At 42.2% G+C, this 19309-nt stretch overlaps 1 protein-coding gene across 1 annotated transcript in view; it reads right to left on the reverse strand.

Moving 5' to 3' along the window:
• The window catches only part of LOC124261060 (probable G-protein coupled receptor CG31760), a 74915-nt gene that overhangs the window by 45321 nt on the left and 10285 nt on the right, over positions 1–19309 (reverse strand). The window lies entirely within an intron of this gene.

Genomic DNA, 19309 nt, shown 5'->3' on the forward strand with positions numbered 1-19309 from the left:
GTGGTCACATCATGAAGAAATATATATCATCGTCATATTGGTGGTCATCATGGATGGAGATTGGTGGTCAATAGAAATATATCATCGTCATATTGGTGGTCACATCATGGAGAAATATATATCATCGTCATATTGGTGGTCACATCATGGAGAAATATATCATCGTCATATTGGTGGTCACATCATGGAGAAATATATCATCGACATATTGGTGGTCACATCATGGAGAAATATATATCATCGTCATATTGGTGGTCACATCATGGAGAAATATATATCATCGTCATATTGGTGGTCACATCATGGAGAAATATATATCATCGTCATATTGGTGGTCACATCATGGAGAAATATATCATCGTCATATTGGTGGTCACATCATGGAGAAATATATATCCTCGTCATATTGGTGGTCACATCATGGAGAAATACATATCCTCGTCATATTGGTGGTCACATCATGGAGAAATATATATCCTCGTCATATTGGTGGTCACATCATGGAGAAATATATATCATCGTCATATTGGTGGTCACATCATGGAGAAATATATCATCGTCATATTGGTGGTCACATCATGGAGAAATATATATCATCGTCATATTGGTGGTCACATCATGGAGAAATATATATCCTCGTCATATTGGTGGTCACATCATGGAGAAATATATATCCTCGTCATATTGGTGGTCACATCATGGAGAAATATATATCCTCGTCATAATGGTGGTCACATCATGGAGAAATATATGTCATCGTCATATTGGTGGTCACATCATGGAGAAATATATATCCTCGTCATATTGGTGGTCACATCATGGAGAAATATATATCATCGTCATATTGGTGGTCACATCATGGAGAAATATATATCCTCGTCATATTGGTGGTCACATCATGGAGAAATATATCATCGACATATTGGTGGTCACATCATGGAGAAATATATCATCGACATATTGGTGGTCACATCATGAAGAAATATATATCATCGTCATATTGGTGGTCACATCATGGAGAAATATATATCATCGTCATATTGGTGGTCACATCATGAAGAAATATATATCATATTGGTGGTCATGGAGAAATATATCATCGTAATATTGGTGGTCACATCATGGAGAAATATATCATCGTCATATTGGTGGTCACATCATGGAGAAATATATATCCTCGTCATATTGGTGGTCACATCATGGAGAAATATATCATCCATATTGGTGGTCACATCATGATAATGGTGGTCAATCATGGATATATCAACGTCATATTGGTGGTCACATCATGGAGAAATATATCATCGTCATATTGGTGGTCACATCATGAAGAAATATATATCATCGTCATATTGGTGGTCACATCATGGAGAAATATATCATCGTCATATTGGTGGTCATCATGGAGAAAATATATGTCATCGTCATATTGGTGGTCACATCATGGAGAAATATATCATCGTCATATTGGTGGTCACATCATGGAGAAATATATATCATCGTCATATTGGTGGTCACATCATGGAGAAATATATGTCATCGTCATATTGGTGGTCACATCATGTCATATTGGTGGTCACAGAAAATATATATCCTCGTCATATTGGTGGTCACATCATGGAGAAATATATATCCTCGTCATATTGGTGGTCACATCATGGAGAAATATATATATCCTCGTGATAATGGTGTCATATTGGTGGTCACATCATGGAGAAATATATCATCGTCATATTGGTGGTCACATCATGGAGAAATATATGTCATATATTGGTGGTCACTCGTATATATCATTGTCATATTGGTGGTCACATCATGGAGAAATATATATCCTCGTCATGGTGGAAATATATCATCACATCATGGAGAAATATCTCATCGTCATATTGGTGGTCACATCATGGAGAAATATATATCATCGTCATATTGGTGGTCACATCATGGAGAAATATATCCTCGTCATATTGGTGGTCACATCATGGAGAAATATATATCCTCGTCATATTGGTGGTCACATCATGGAGAAATATATATCCTCGGCATAATGGTAGTCACAACATGGAGAAATATCTACCCAAGTCCAACGCGGTTACAACATAGATGCATATATACACTCTGGACACACTTTTTCACAACATGGAGAAAATCTATTGAATTTCATAATATGTATTTACATTATCACATCAGTGTGTGCAAACCAGGCCTTGTCCAACATTCCAATGTATTTCTGTCCCACACAGTAAACATCGCCATAGAAGTGTATTTCAAAGTTTTGAAGCGATGACAGCGCGTGTTTTTTTAAACATTGTTTGGATGTTATGGCGTTATCTTTAGCAGTAGTCATTATTGGGTCCCAAAGACTGGCGTTTCCCATGCGAAACTGCCATACTGAATAGAGATGTCGTTCCACAGACGCGCAACCAGGAAGCATCGGCCTCGGCACACCTCTTGCATTGCATGAGGCGCACAATGTCACTATTGGAACAAAAGCGACCAAGCATTTTCCATTTATCCGGTACAACAGTTTTACATGGATGCGATCAATGAGGAGGTCTAGCATGAACTTCACACAGTGTTTTCAAAGTTTTCTTCAGATGACACTTGATTTAATGTTTGTCATATTGTCGTGAACCTCTAAAGATAGACCAACGAAGGACTGACTGACTGAGTTTAGTTTTACGCCGCTTTTAGCAATATCCCAGCAATATCACGACAGGGGACACCAGAAATGGGCTTTACACATTGCACCTGGGCGGGGCCTAGTTCATCGATTTTCTGACCTGCAGTAGGGGCCTATGTACCCCACCGCCCCTCAAAAGAAGGACGTTTTGGTATATTGGGTAGTTGTGTAGAAAGTTGACAGATACAACAAATGTTGACAGAAATTAAGTTGGGTTTTTCTGAAATTGCTAAACAAGACCTGGGCAGGGTGGACACATAGGTGGACGGACAAGCAAAGGACAACAAATAACGATATAGGTGAGGAGAGCTTACATTGGTTTCTTCCGGGATGGGTGAGTGAGTGAGTTAAGGTTTACGCCACACTCAGCAATATTCCAGCTATATGGCGGCGGTCTGTAAAAATTCGAGTCAGACAATCCAGTGATCAACAGCATGAACATCTCTCTGCGCAATTAGGATATGATGACATGTGTCAACCAAGCTTGCGAGCCTGACCACCTGATCCCGTAAGTCGCCTCTTACGACAAGCATGGGTTACTGAAGACCAATTCTAACCCGGATCTTCACGGGTTCTACCGGGATGATAACCTGCATATTGAGTATGTGAAGCCTTAATTTCACCGTGATTTACGGAGTAACTACAACCATACAATCGTGCTACATTGTGTTTACTTGTCGGGAATTAATCTGCAGGTATGGCACACTATCTTACTACATAATGCAAACTTCATTCGCCACACGATAACTAAATCAATTAAACTGGAATCCGCAGTAACTGGTTCGTCGGTAAATATACTCTCCCAAAAAAGAAACGCATCATGAAAATAGCAATTTCATGTAGCAATGAATTAAAACGTGATTCATTTTACAAAAGGTTTTGCCCTGTTTATGAGTCCTATGGTGTTTATGTTTTGAAGCATCACAACAAAACGCACCATCCGTAAAATACCCGTATTTAACAGCATGATTTTCAATTTCGGCGTGTAGTGTCACAGAATACACAATTCACATGCAATGCACGTGAAAGTTGGGGATCAGATAGTCTCAATGATTGGTATAAAAGGTTGATCGCTGTATTTCGAATATTGTATTGTTGACGAACGCAAAATGCCTCGTCTAAGTGAAGCCAACCGTCATATCGCCATTGGTTTGCTTGAAGCTGGCCAGTCTCAACGTGCAGTTGCCCGACGCATGAATGTTCACCAAAGCACCATTACACGGCTCTGGGAGAGATATCGCCGGCAGAATTCGGTAGCAGATGCCCCTCGTAGTGGGCGACCTCGAGCGACCACTGCGGCGCAGGATCGCTACATCCGGGTACATCACCTGCGTCATCGAACAGCTACGGCGACCAGTACCGCTCGACAAATACCCGGATTGAGGAGGCTTTCTGCACAGACCGTCAGGAACAGGTTGAGAGAGGCTGGTTTACGTGCCAGAAGACTTTATTTTGGCCCTGTTCTTCGACAACAACATCGTCGACATCGAGTTCAATGGTGCACCAACGTTCAGGCCTGGAACCTACCGAATTGGCGTAGAATCTGGTTCAGTGATGAATCACGATTTCTATTAGAACGACGCGATTGAAGAATGCGGGTGTACAGACGTCGACGCTTGCGTTCCCCAGGTGGACAGATTTGGCCGGGAAAGTGTTATGATGTGGGGAAATCACCTGTCGTAGGAGAAGTGATTTGGTGATGATCCAGGGCAACCTGACAGCTCAACAGGACAATGCCAGGCCCCACACAGCACGTCACACTAGACACTTCCTCCAAAACGACAACATCAATGTGCTCCCCTGGCCCCGCAAGATCACCGGACTTAAACCCGATCGAACATCTGTGGGATGCCCTGGACAGACGGGTGCGACGCCGTAACCCTCAGCCCCAGACACTTCGGCAACTCGCACAGGCACTACAGGCAGAGTGGGCTGCAATTGGGCACATGCACTGCAGGCCGAGGCGATGCCGTGCAGTTCTGGATGCCCACGGTGGTCACACGAGGTATTGACTTCAACGCCACCACACGTCTCCATGTGACACTAATACTGACTTTCCTCGAGTTGGTGCCAAAGACGGATAAGTCTGCATTCCCAGTGTTCAATTTCGCTATATTTCATTGACTCATTAAGCCTACAAGATGTTTCAAAATAAACATAAAAATACAATTGAAATTCCTATATCCGTTTCTTTTTTGAGAGAGTATAGATAGGACTGCAGTCTGTATGTCCCCCCACGAACACCCCTACCACTACTCCACTGGGTGTGATTCTATCCAAAGCATATTTTAACATTAACATCATCACTCTTTTCATGTCCCCTGAAGACCACACGCGACGTTAATTCCTCATTGACAAGCGTTTTGTCTCCGCTTCTTAATCTAGTTATGTTCATTTAAATTCAACCAAGGGACAACTGAAAGCATGCAACATGCTTGTGGTATTAACCTTTGTTAAAGCTGACCTTACATTTACGATATCAACTGAGACCCACAGTTTCAGTGCTTCTCCTTGAATCTGTGTATTAGTCCGCCGATACCCATGGTCAGTTGACATGGTAAGTCAAGGAGCAGGTTACTGACATGGGACAACAGGAAATCTAGTGGAATGGTGACAAAACACAATGTCAGGAGAACCGTTCGCCTTTTACAAAACAACACATGGCATCCCAACATCTGAGTACAATGTAAATGGAAACGCTATATGCGAAGTGTTTGTATGGTTGGTTATATGTAGGTCTGTGCAAAATATTACCGGTAAACCGGTATATACCGGTACAGAATCACGCGATACCATTATCGCGATATGGTTCGGGTTTGCAATATATTGGGTCATCCAGAGTTAGCTCCCTTTGAGTTATCTGCCCTTATTTCCATAACAAATGTGCTCTGAAAGGGCCAAAATATGCTCTGAAAGGGCCAAATATACTTTTATTTCTGTTGGTTTCATGTAGAAGCAAGTTATGAAGGAGCAAGCATGCACTCCGAAACGTCATGTTATTCACAATAGAGAAGTTGACATCCACAAATCTTGCTTTTCTTATGCATTCAACTTCTAAATGCCCTTCAAAGATTTGACCAATCTTATATTTGGACTTATTAGTAGAACCTCTGGCTCTGAGTGACCATTTCACAGTTCACATTGTTTTCTTATTTTTGTTTGTTTCATAATGGAACATATGTTATCAATTTATCATAAAGGCCTAAGTCTTATCAATATTGTAGGACTGTATAATGACATTCCAGTCAAGGATCTTAGTTATTGGAGGTTACATGAGATTTTAAGCTCAAGTAGTTCACCTAAATCATATTTTTGTTTCAGTTTGCAATAGTTCATGTTAACACATGTTTATATTGGAGTTGAATCTGAATGAATCACTGACATATAGTAACAATAATTACATACTTCATTGAAGTGCATTCTGTTGAAGCAAACAACACTGACCATGAAAATCATGTTATACTATTACCTTTATCATTATGGTCGCAAAACTTTGTTGTAATACAGTACTTCAATTAAACATTCTACATTATGGCTCTATATCATTTTATTTATCCGTAAACCATTGGCATACAACCTTACACAAAGGGGACGGGGAGCCTGAAAGTATGGTGTAACAGCAACTAAGAAGATGATGTCACACACAGAGAGCTATTATGAATTTTGATGTACGCACTTGGACAGAAACCTTCCAGTCAATATATCACAATATGTATTGCAATATCTCTTAAATTATTGCAATATATCGCAATATGAGAATCAGGGCAATATCCAGCCCTAGTAATATTAAGACTATTGAAAGATTTCATCAAGTAGGCCTACAAATACGCTTTCGTTAGACTTCCAACTGATTGACATGTACGGGTGGCCACGGCAGGGCCGTACTTCACAGGCCCTCGTGTCTCTGCGAAGATTAAAGATTTAAAAAAATATTTTTTTGAGATGACCCCCGACTCGAAATTCTTCACAGTACAATACATTATGACAAGGCCGGACACTTCGGTGCACCCACCCGAATGCTTTTCCAATTTCTCCGGTACCATCGCATATAATCGATTAATCCTAATGTAAATATAATCATGGATGATTGGACTATCGACCACCACTAATGACACCTACCAGTTCTTTATTATTATTTCTGCAAGTCGATTGAAACCCGATTTTGACTCTCAGCTAAACGATCTTGACACAAATGGGTGACGATATGTCCGCACACAACGAAGGTGTGGTCGAAGCACTCCACGTTCGTGGACGATCTAGGGGGGTTCCGGGACATGCTCCCACGGGAATGTTTTAAAATTAGATGCTCTCAGGTACAATTTCCTGCTTTTTGAAGGTACAATGACTCCATTTATATAATCTCCAATATGGTATAAAATATTATTTTTTCCTGCTACGTTTGACGACCAAATGTTTTCACGTTTTTAAAAAGGTTTCTTTGTTCAAAATTGTAGCATCTGTACATAATGTTCTGAACGATAAAAAGAGTGTCATACCAATACTTTGATGTACAAAGAGTAATCTGTAAAGCTGCCCCCTGGTCTACCTACGGCCCTGTACGGGTTACTCAACATTTGTGTAGGATTCGCCAAAATACACAGTGTACGGATCTCAGAAGGTACCTATGATCCAGTCCTACGATGCATGGCGTGTTTTCAATGTGAACATTGTACCCTGGCAGTAGGCCTGGTAAATCAGTCATTGCGCTGTGAGTACACGTGACGGGTCATATTCACTGACGGACTTACGTTCAAGACCTGAGAACGTGTACAGACAGGCCCCACGTCAGCTGGCGTTATCACAGAACGACATGGCATAATCCTTGGTTAATCACACCACAGGAGTGCCCGGTGTCATAAGATATTAGAATCGGTCAATTGGATCAACAGAAGCTAACCACGTGACATACAGCAACATCTCTATCGTCTTTGAATATTTGGGATAAATCGTCCGTCATTTTTCCCAAAGTATAGAAAGTCATCAACAATCATGAACTATTTTAACGAAAACTGTTTATTTACTGCTGAACACAGTTTCATATGAGCTTGGACTTAACGCCATCTAATTAATGTATAAAACCAGAATTTCAGTTCTAATTTCACATAGACTGGGAACGTGGGCAAAACACATTGTTCCAGGATGAGGAATCGAGTCCACCCGCACCTGGCCACTGCAGGCTGCCTCAACGAGATAAACTTCCACAGAAAACGGCCCGTTTTCCTTCATCCGTACTTTACATACAATTATCCAAATCTATTTCAAACACATCTTAAACAATGACATACGGGTTATTTTGATTATAGCTAGATATCCCGAAGAATCGACACCTACTGGTCTACAAGATTCAGCTTGTGTAACGTGAAGAAAATGACCTTATTACAAGAAGGCTGAAAACTGATATATAATTGATTAACCGTATTATCTACAATGACCAGATTATGCAGACTTCCTGATATGTGGTCTGAGGGTAGGTGAATCCATGAAGCAAATTATGCTATCTCCCTTTTGAAGACTGAATTTGAAAATGAAGAAAGATGTTTCTTAGTAATGTTGGTATGTCATATTTTGAAAGAAGGTTTTGATGAAAACAGATGTTACTGAGAAAAACAGTTTACCTACATTGTACAAGTTACTATATATATCAAACAGTTGGGTGAAAAACGGTTTTAGTATATACGGTATTTATTACAAGCCTGTTGATCTTGTAATGGTGAGAATCATGCCAGAACTACCATATGCAGTTTCACAGATATTAATATGATGTCAGGTAAACTAATAAAGATCAATATGTGCTCGAAAATCAAGTAAATTAAAGGTGTGGCAGATTGCTTAATTATCTTGAAGAACGGATTTTAAATGATTCAAAACATTTTCCTAGCGTGAATTCAGAAATCATATCCGGCCACACTGAAGTGACCTTTGTGACTAATGCTGAATCCATTGTGCAGGCAGTGTTGTATTGGGCCAGTGGTCACAGGGAGACACAGGCGGACGGAAGGAGGTCGGAACAAGGACAATAACTCAGCTGTCTACATTTCTTTCCCGTTTAAACCCTTTCAGGAGGATCCGCGTTCATTTTGAAACAATGTACGGAAAGTGTTATGGACCTATTACTCCCGAGAAATGTATTTTCGTCTCGGTTATTCATATTCTGATCATCCTTAGTAGAAGTATCATCATCACGATCATCATTTTAGTGACGTGCATACTCGGTGGGAGCGGGTACATGTGTGTGTGTGCGAGTGCGTGCATGTGCGTGCGTGTGTGTGGTGTGTGTTGGTGTGTGGTGGTGGTGGTGGTGGTGGTGGTGTGTGTGTGTGTGGTGGTGGTGGTGGTGTGTGTATGGTGGTGGTGGTGTGTGTGTGCGGTACCATCCCTAATGTTCTGATCAATATCACACAAGCGACGAGGGTCTTTTACACCAACCTCGCAGACAGGCAGGGACTGACGGGTTCCCAGAGAGGACGACTGGCGGACTCACAGAGGAGCGTGACAGACGCAAGACACCACTCACTGATGGAACTCATCAAGAACATTCCTTCCAATGTGCCTTTAAACATTGACTTTGAACTAGATGTATCGATTGTGGAAAGCCCCTACTTTGATCCAGCTCCAACGTCTACAGTTGATGGGTAAATAAACTATTTGTGAAAGTCTAGTACCAGTTGACTGAGACGTGGCGCTACTGGTGACGCAGTCGACACTGAGATGATTACGATTACATCTTGTCCCGTATAAGAAGCCAAACGAAAAAACCCCAAATGGAAAGCAAATATTCATGTGGTTTCAACTCGCCGATCCGTGTGTGTAGGCTGCATTTTGCTTGGGTTTTTATATCGGCTGTTGGGGCTTTTCACAGAGCTCTAGGTATAGAGTATTGCACTTGTATAATGGCAATATAGTGAAAGGTTTACTACCTTGAACCCAGGACAAGGAGTATGTATATGTCACTGACTGATCAGTGATCGCATCTGGTCGGATCTGGAATATCCACATCAACGAGTGATCATCGGATCCTGGCGAGGCTTAGGACTCAACCAACCATCATTCTTGATCTGGCCTCGTTATAGGTATTATATTTAGTATATGCCTTTATACATCGATTTGTATCATGTCAGTGAATCTTAATATTGGTATGTATGTATATTCGTCACGTATGCATTGCACAGAAGACATACACAATGTTACCCATAAAGATGGGAGTTAGAATTGATCTTTATAGAGTAACCCATGCTTGTCGTAAGCGGCGACTAACGGGATCGGGACTTGGTTGACACGATATCGTACTCGAATTGCGTAGGATCGATGCTCAACTACATCAATAACCTCTGCACCTACAACTACAACGACAAGGGCTACCATTACACCACCAACCAGTACCTCTACAACTACATCAATAACCTCTGCCCTACAACTACAACGACAAGGGCTACCATTACACCACCAACCAGTACCTCTACAACTACATCAATAACCTCTACAACTACAACGACAAGGGCTACCATTACACCACCAACCAGTACCTCTACAACTACATCAATAACCTCTGCAACTACAACTACAACGACAAGGGCTACCATTACACCACCAACCAGTACCTCTACAACTACATCAATAACCTCTGCCCTACAACTACAACGACAAGGGCTACCATTACACCACCAACCAGTACCTCTACAACTACATCAATAACCTCTGCCCTACAACTACAACGACAAGGGCTACCATTACACCACCAACCAGTACCTCTACAACTACATCAATAACCTCTGCCCTACAACTACAACGACAAGGGCTACCATTACACCATCAATAACCTCTGCAACACAACGACAAGTACCTCTACAACTACATCAATAAACCTCTGCACAACTACAACGACAAGGGCTACCATTACACCACCAACCAACTACAGTACCTCTACACACTACAACGACAATAACCTCTGCAACTACAACTACAACGACAAGGGCTACCATTACACCACCAACCAGTACCTCTACAACTACATCAATAACCTCTGCCCTACAACTACAACGACAAGGGCTACCATTACACCACCAACCAGTACCTCTACAACTACATCAATAACCTCTGCAACTACAACTACAACGACAAGGGCTACCATTACACCACCAACCAGTACCTCTACAACTACATCAATAACCTCTGCAACTACAACGACAAGGGCTACTACAACTACAACGACAAGGGCTACCATTACACCACCAACCAGTACCTCTACAACTACATCAATAACCTCTGCCTCTACAACTACAACGACAAGGGCTACCATTACACCACCAACCAGTACCTCTACAACTACATCAATAACCTCTGCAACTACAACGACAAGGGCTACAACTACAACGACAAGGGCTACCATTACACCACCAACCAGTACCTCTACAACTACATCAATAACCTCTGCAACCTCTGCCCTACAACTACAACGACAAGGGCTACCATTACACCACCAACCAGTACCTCTACAACTACATCAATACCATTACACCACCAACCAGTACCTCTACAACTACATCAATAACCTCTGCCCTACAACTACAACGACAAGGGCTACCATTACACCACCAACCAGTACCTCTACAACTACATCAATAACCTCTGCCCTACAACTACAACGACAAGGGCTACCATTACACCACCAACCAGTACCTCTACAACTACATCAATAACCTCTGCAACTACAACTACAACGACAAGGGCTACCATTACACCACCAACCAACCAGTACCTCTACCTCTACAACTACATCAATAACCTCTGCAACTACAACTACAACGACAAGGGCTACCATTACACCACCAACCAGTACCTCTACAACTACATCAATAACCTCTACAACTACAACGACAAGGGCTACCATTACACCACCAACCAGTACCTCTACAACTACATCAATAACCTCTGCCCTACAACTACAACGACAAGGGCTACCATTACACCACCAACCAGTACCTCTACAACTACATCAATAACCTCTGCAACTACAACTACAACGACAAGGGCTACCATTACACCACCAACCAGTACCTCTACAACTACATCAATAACCTCTGCAACTACAACTACAACGACAAGGGCTACATTACACCACCAACCAGTACCTCTACAACTACATCAATAACCTCTGCCCTACAACTACAACGACAAGGGCTACCATTACACCACCAACCAGTACCTCTACAACTACATCAATAACCTCTGCCCTACAACTACAACGACAAGGGCTACCATTACACCACCAACCAGTACCTCTACAACTACATCAATAACCTCTACAACTACAACGACAAGGGCTACCATTACACCACCAACCAGTACCTCTACAACTACATCAATAACCTCTACAACTACAACGACAAGGGCTACCATTACACCACCAACCAGTACCTCTACAACTACATCAATAACCTCTCTACAACTACAACGACAAGGGCTACCATTACACCACCAACCAGTACCTCTACAACTACATCAATAACCTCTGCAACTACAACTACAACGACAAGGGCTACCATTACACCACCAACCAGTACCTCTACAACTACATCAATAACCTCTGCCCTACAACTACAACGACAAGGGCTACCATTACACCACCAACCAGTACCTCTACAACTACATCAATAACCTCTGCCCTACAACTACAACGACAAGGGCTACCATTACACCACCAACCAGTACCTCTACAACTACATCAATAACCTCTGCCCTACAACTACAACGACAAGGGCTACCATTACACCACCAACCAGTACCTCTACAACTACATCAATAACCTCTGCAACTACAACTACAACGACAAGGGCTACCATTACATTACACCAACCAGTACCTCTACAACTACATCAATAACCTCTGCAACTACAACTACAACGACAAGGGCTACCATTACACCACCAACCAGTACCTCTACAACTACATCAATAACCTCTACCCAACTACAACTACAACGACAAGGGCCATTATGCAATACACCACCAACCAGTACCTCTACAACTACATCAATAACCTCTGCAACTACAACTACAACGACAAGGGCTACCATTACACCACCACCACCCAGTACCTCTACAACTACATCAATAACCTCTGCCCTACAACTACAACGACAAGGGCTACCATTACACCACCAACCAGTACCTCTACAACTACATCAATAACCTCTGCCCTACAACTACAACGACAAGGGCTACCATTACACCACCAACCAGTACCTCTACAACTACATCAATAACCTCTGCCTCTACAACTACAACGACAAGGGCTACCATTACACCACCAACCAGTACCTCTACAACTACATCAATAACCTCTGCAACTACAACTACAACGACAAGGGCTACCTTTACACCACCAACCAGTACCTCTACAACTACATCAATAACCTCTGCAACTACAACTACAACGACAAGGGCTACCATTACACCACCAACCACCAACTACATCAATAACCTCTGCCCTACCTCTACAACTACATCAATAACCTCTGCCCTACAACTACAACGACAAGGGCTACCATTACACCACCAACCAGTACCTCTACAACTACATCAATAACCTCTGCCTCTACAACTACAACGACAAGGGCTACCATTACACCACCAACCAGTACCTCTACAACTACATCAATAACCTCTGCAACTACAACTACAACGACAAGGGCTACCATTACACCACCAACCAGTACCTCTACAACTACATCAATAACCTCTGCAACTACAACTACAACGACAAGGGCTACCATTACACCACCAACCAGTACCTCTACAACTACATCAATAACCTCTGCAACTACAACTACAACGACAAGGGCTACCATTACACCACCAACCAGTACCAGTACCTCTACAACTACATCAATAACCTCTGCCCTACAACTACAACGACAAGGGCTACCATTACACCACCAACCAGTACCTCTACAACTACATCAATAACCTCTGCAACTACAACTACAACGACAAGGGCTACCATTACACCACCAACCAGTACCTCTACAACTACATCAATAACCTCTGCAACTACAACTACAACGACAAGGGCTACCATTACACCACCAACCAGTACCTCTACAACTACATCAATAACCTCTGCAACTACAACTACAACGACAAGGGCTACCATTACACCACCAACCAGTACCTCTACAACTACATCAATAACCTCTGCCCTACAACTACAACGACAAGGGCTACCATTACACCACCAACCAGTACCTCTACAACTACATCAATAACCTCTGCCCTACAACTACAACGACAAGGGCTACCATTACACCACCAACCAGTACCTCTACAACTACATCAATAACCTCTCTACAAACTACAACGACAAGGGCTACAACGACAAGGGCTACCATTACACCACCAACCAGTACCTCTACAACTACATCAATAACCTCTGCCCTACAACTACAACGACAAGGGCTACCATTACACCACCAACCAGTACCTCTACAACTACATCAATAACCTCTGCAACTACAACTACAACGACAAGGGCTACCATTTACACCACCAACCAGTACCTCTACAACTACATCAATAACCTCTGCAACTACAACTACAACGACAAGGGCTACCATTACACCACCAACCAGTACCTCTACAACTACATCAATAACCTCTGCCCTACAACTACAACGACAAGGGCTACCATTACACCACCAACCAGTACCTCTACAACTACATCAATAACCTCTGCCCTACAACTACAACGACAAGGGCTACCATTACACCACCAACCAGTACCTCTACAACTACATCAATAACCTCTACAACTACAACGACAAGGGCTACCATTACACCACCAACCAGTACCTCTACAACTACATCAATAACCTCTACAACTACAACGACAAGGGCTACCATTACACCACCAACCAGTACCTCTACAACTACATCAATAACCTCTGCAACTACAACTACAACGACAAGGGCTACCTTTACACCACCAACCAGTACCTCTACAACTACATCAATAACCTCTGCTACAACTACAACGACAAACTTTACACCACCAACAAGGGCTACAACTACATCACCAACCAGTGCCCTACCCTCTACAACTACATCAATAACCTCTGCCCTACAACTACAACGACAAGGGCTACCATTACACCACCAACCAGTACCTCTACAACTACATCAATAACCTCTGCCCTACAACTACAACGACAAGGGCTACCATTACACCACCAACCAGTACCTCTACAACTACATCAATAACCTCTGCCCTACAACTACAACGACAAGGGCTACCATTACACCACCAACCAGTACCTCTACAACTACATCAATAACCTCTGCAACTACAACTACAACGACAAGGGCTACCATTACACCACCAACCAGTACCTCTACAACTACACCAATAACCTCTGCACCTCTACAACTACAACTAATAACCTCTGCCCTACAACTACAACGACAAGGGCTACCATTACACCACCAACCAGTACCTCTACAACTACATCAATAACCTCTACAACTACAACGACAAGGGCTACCATTACACCACCAACCAGTACCTCTACAACTACATCAATAACCTCTGCAACTACAACTACAACGACAAGGGCTACCATTACACCACCAACCAGTACCTCTACAACTACATCAATAACCTCTGCAACTACAACTACAACGACAAGGGCTACCATTACACCACCAACCAGTACCTCTACAACTACATCAATAACCTCTGCCCTACAACTACAACGACAAGGGCTACCATTACACCACCAACCAGTACCTCTACAACTACATCAATAACCTCTACAACTACAACGACAAGGGCTACCATTACACCACCAACCAGTATCAATAACCTCTACAACTACACTACAATAAAGGGCTACCTACACCACCAACCAGTACAACTACTACATCAATAACTACAGCGACATTACACCACCAACCATTACCTCTACAACCAGTACTCTGCCTACAACTACATTCAATAAACTACAGCAACAACTGCTGCAGATACAACTACAACGACAAGGGCTACCATTACAGTAAACCACCAACTACTCCTTGACCTCTACAACAACATCAATCAACAGCTACGACCAACACAACAACTGCAACAAAACTACGTACCTTAAAGCAGCAACTACTACCACTGCAGCCACAAACTACAACAACTACATTCACTACAGCATCTCGATAAAACTACTACTATAACAACAGCTTTTACCACTAAAGCAACACGTGTAATCAAGACATAAATGGCTGTAATAAACAGCAACAAATACCACTGCTACTGCAGCAACAACATCTTTACGGAGGCAACTACTACAAATAACTACATCTTCTACGCCATCAACTACAGCCATGACACCAACAACTATTCCATCTTCTAGCAACCACACGTATCATATTCTTCAGGGCCACAAATGAATAGATCTGCTGTTAACTGATAATGCTGTGGCATTTGGATCCCCAAACAGTGTTGTTTCCCGTTGTGTTTCCAGAACATTAGGGGCGGCGGGGTAGCCTATTGGTTAAAGCGTCCGCTAAAGACCTGGGTTCGATTTCCGACATGGGTACAGTGTGTGAAGCCCATTAATGGTGTACCCCCCCGTTATATTGCTGGAATATTGCTAAAAAGCGGCGTAAGACCATACTCACGCACTCCATAGAATTAAACCAGACGTAGGGGAGACGCCGATAAAAAGAAATACCGTTTGTTACCGGTTCATAATAGACTGGGCGGCTTGAGTTGCAGAAAAAGGGCTGAACGATCTCATTGAATTCTGTATCGTTGTCTATAGCTGGTTGTTTTTGTTATGTTTTTTGCGTTAATGACGACGTAGGTAGTCTGTATACAGTAGCTATATGTAGAACAATTAACGTCATTATGTTTTGTGCGCTGGAGATGAAAACGTAAAACCTACTTGCAGACTTTGCGAAAATGCGATATAAGGATTCACGCATCATGTTACAGTGTTCTGTAGGTTTATACCTCCATAACCGCAAAAACAATAACATCCAAGTCAGTTAATAAGTACCATAGGCGGATCTAGAGGGCGGGTGCAGGGGTGCGCACCCCCCTTTTGTCCTGAAAGTTTATTAACTGACCATTGAAACTCGGGTGAAATGAAGTGTGCACCCTCCCTTTTCTCAATAGTGTGTGCGCGCGCACGCACACACACACACACACACACACACACACACACACACACACACACACACACACACACACACACACACACACACACACACACACACACACACACACACACACACACACACACACACACACACACACACACACCTTCTCAAAAAGCTGTATCCGCCCCTGAGTACACTGAATTTGTCCAGGCTGGGATTGCGACACGCGTTATGGACATACGTTAACATACTGTTCATCATTTTCTATGGACCATGGAATGTTTCAAGTAAAACTTTTGTGAAGTGAACAATCTAGTAAAATCATGAATAAGGAATTCTATACGTACATGCAGTGACTGAAAGCTGAAGGTATGGAAGGTATTCTCGTTGCTGTCTGTGGGGAAATATATATCTGTGTTTGTGTCATTACATATGTTTCCAAAACTCCAAGGTCTTTAGCAAATGTTGAACAATAGACAACAAATATGTATTGTCCATGTATGTTATATATATGTAAATATTCATCTTTATTAAAGTTTGAGTATATGAAAGCATGTACTTCACTTCACAGAGTAAGCGACACATCCCGATTGGCTAGAGTATATGTAACCAATCAACTGGATGTGTCCTTAACACAGCACTTAGTTCGTGTTTGCACAAGTTTTTCAACAATTCCTTCAACATCTTTCAGTTGTAGCAAGTTGCACTCGCATTAACAAAGACTATTGACTGAGCAGTGGGCAGTGAGACTATGTTTAATAGATGATATCTGCTTTTGGAACTCTTTTACCTTGAGCGTGCTTTCATCAGAGATGCGCATTGTTCATAGAATTGAGTTTTGTGTTATTAGAATATTATTCTGAATATTAGAGGGAATATGGAACATCGTGTGTATACAATACAGTGTCGTTCTGTATATAGTTGTTGAAGAAAAATTGGAGGTCTTCTAAGGTCTTGTTACTTTTGTTTGTTTCTATGGATACCAAATATTCAATATTTACATATATACCGTGGAATAATGATCCATAGATCACATAGTGATGTACATCGCAATATTGCATTGAGCATTATTTAGTCACATAATGGTGTGTCAGTGAGCGAGGACAGATCTGGTGAAGCAGGTTGTAGTAGTTATCACGTTATTTAAACAACTAGTCAAACAAGGTGAGCGAGTGCGAGTTTAGTTTTACGCCGCACTCAGCAATATTCCAGCTATATGGAGGCGGTCTGTAAATAATCGAATCTGAACCAGACAATTCAGTGGTCAACAGCATGAGCATCGATCTACGCAATTGGGATACGATGACATGTGTCGACCCAGTCAGCGAGCCTGACCACCCGATCTCTTTAGTCGCCTCTTACGACAAGCACGGGTTACTGAAAATCAATTCTAACCCGGATTTCCACGGGTCCCAGCATGGTGAGACAGGGTAGAGATCATAGTAGGAAGAATCTAGGATTCGAACCCATTACCAGGTGTTCAGTTTAGCTTTCAGGGGCAACAGAGGCTGTGTTGCCGCCTCTTTTAGCAACATTACAGCAATGTCTTGAAACGACAAACCTGACATGGACTTCACTCAATGTATGTGGGGAATAAAGCACTCACAAACACTGTAACACTGACAAACACTGTAACCACTGTAACACTGACAAACACTGTAACCAATGACAAACACTGTAACCACTGTAACCACTGTAACACTGACAAACACTGTAACCATTGACAAACACTGTAACCACTGTAACACTGACAAACACTGTAACCACTGTAACACTGACAAACACTGTAACCACTGTAACACTGACAAACACTGTAACACTGACAAACACTGTAACCACTGTAACACTGACAAACACCGTAACCAATGTAACCACTGTAACACTGACAAACACTGTAACCATTGACAAACACTCTTACCACTGTAACACTGAAAAACACTCTGCTACCACTGTAACACTGACAAACACTGTAACCACTATAACCCTGTAACCACTGTAACCACTCACAAACACTGTAACCACTGACAAACACTGTAACCACTGTAACCACAGACAAACACTGTAACCACTGTAACACCGTAACCACTCTAACCACTGTAACACTGCAACCAATGTAACACTGTAACACTGTAAATACTGACAAACACTATAACCACTTAAACCACTGACAAACGCTGTAACCACTGTAACCACTGACAAACACTGCAACAACTGTAACTGCTGTAACACTGTAACCACTGTAACACCGTAACCACTGTAACACTGTAACCACTGACAAACACTGTAACCACTGACAAACACTGTAACCACTGTAACACGGTAACTACTGTAACACGGTCACCACTGACAAACACTGTAACACTGTAACCACTGACAAACACTGTAACCACTGTAACACTGACAAACAAACACTGACAAACACACCACTGTAATGTAACACTTGACAAAACTGTAACCACTGTAACAAACACTGTAACCACTGTAA

This window comes from Haliotis rubra, unplaced genomic scaffold (genome assembly GCF_003918875.1).
Source record: "Haliotis rubra isolate DU_JTF1 unplaced genomic scaffold, ASM391887v1 Scf119, whole genome shotgun sequence".
NCBI classification, from domain to species: domain Eukaryota; kingdom Metazoa; phylum Mollusca; class Gastropoda; order Lepetellida; family Haliotidae; genus Haliotis; species Haliotis rubra.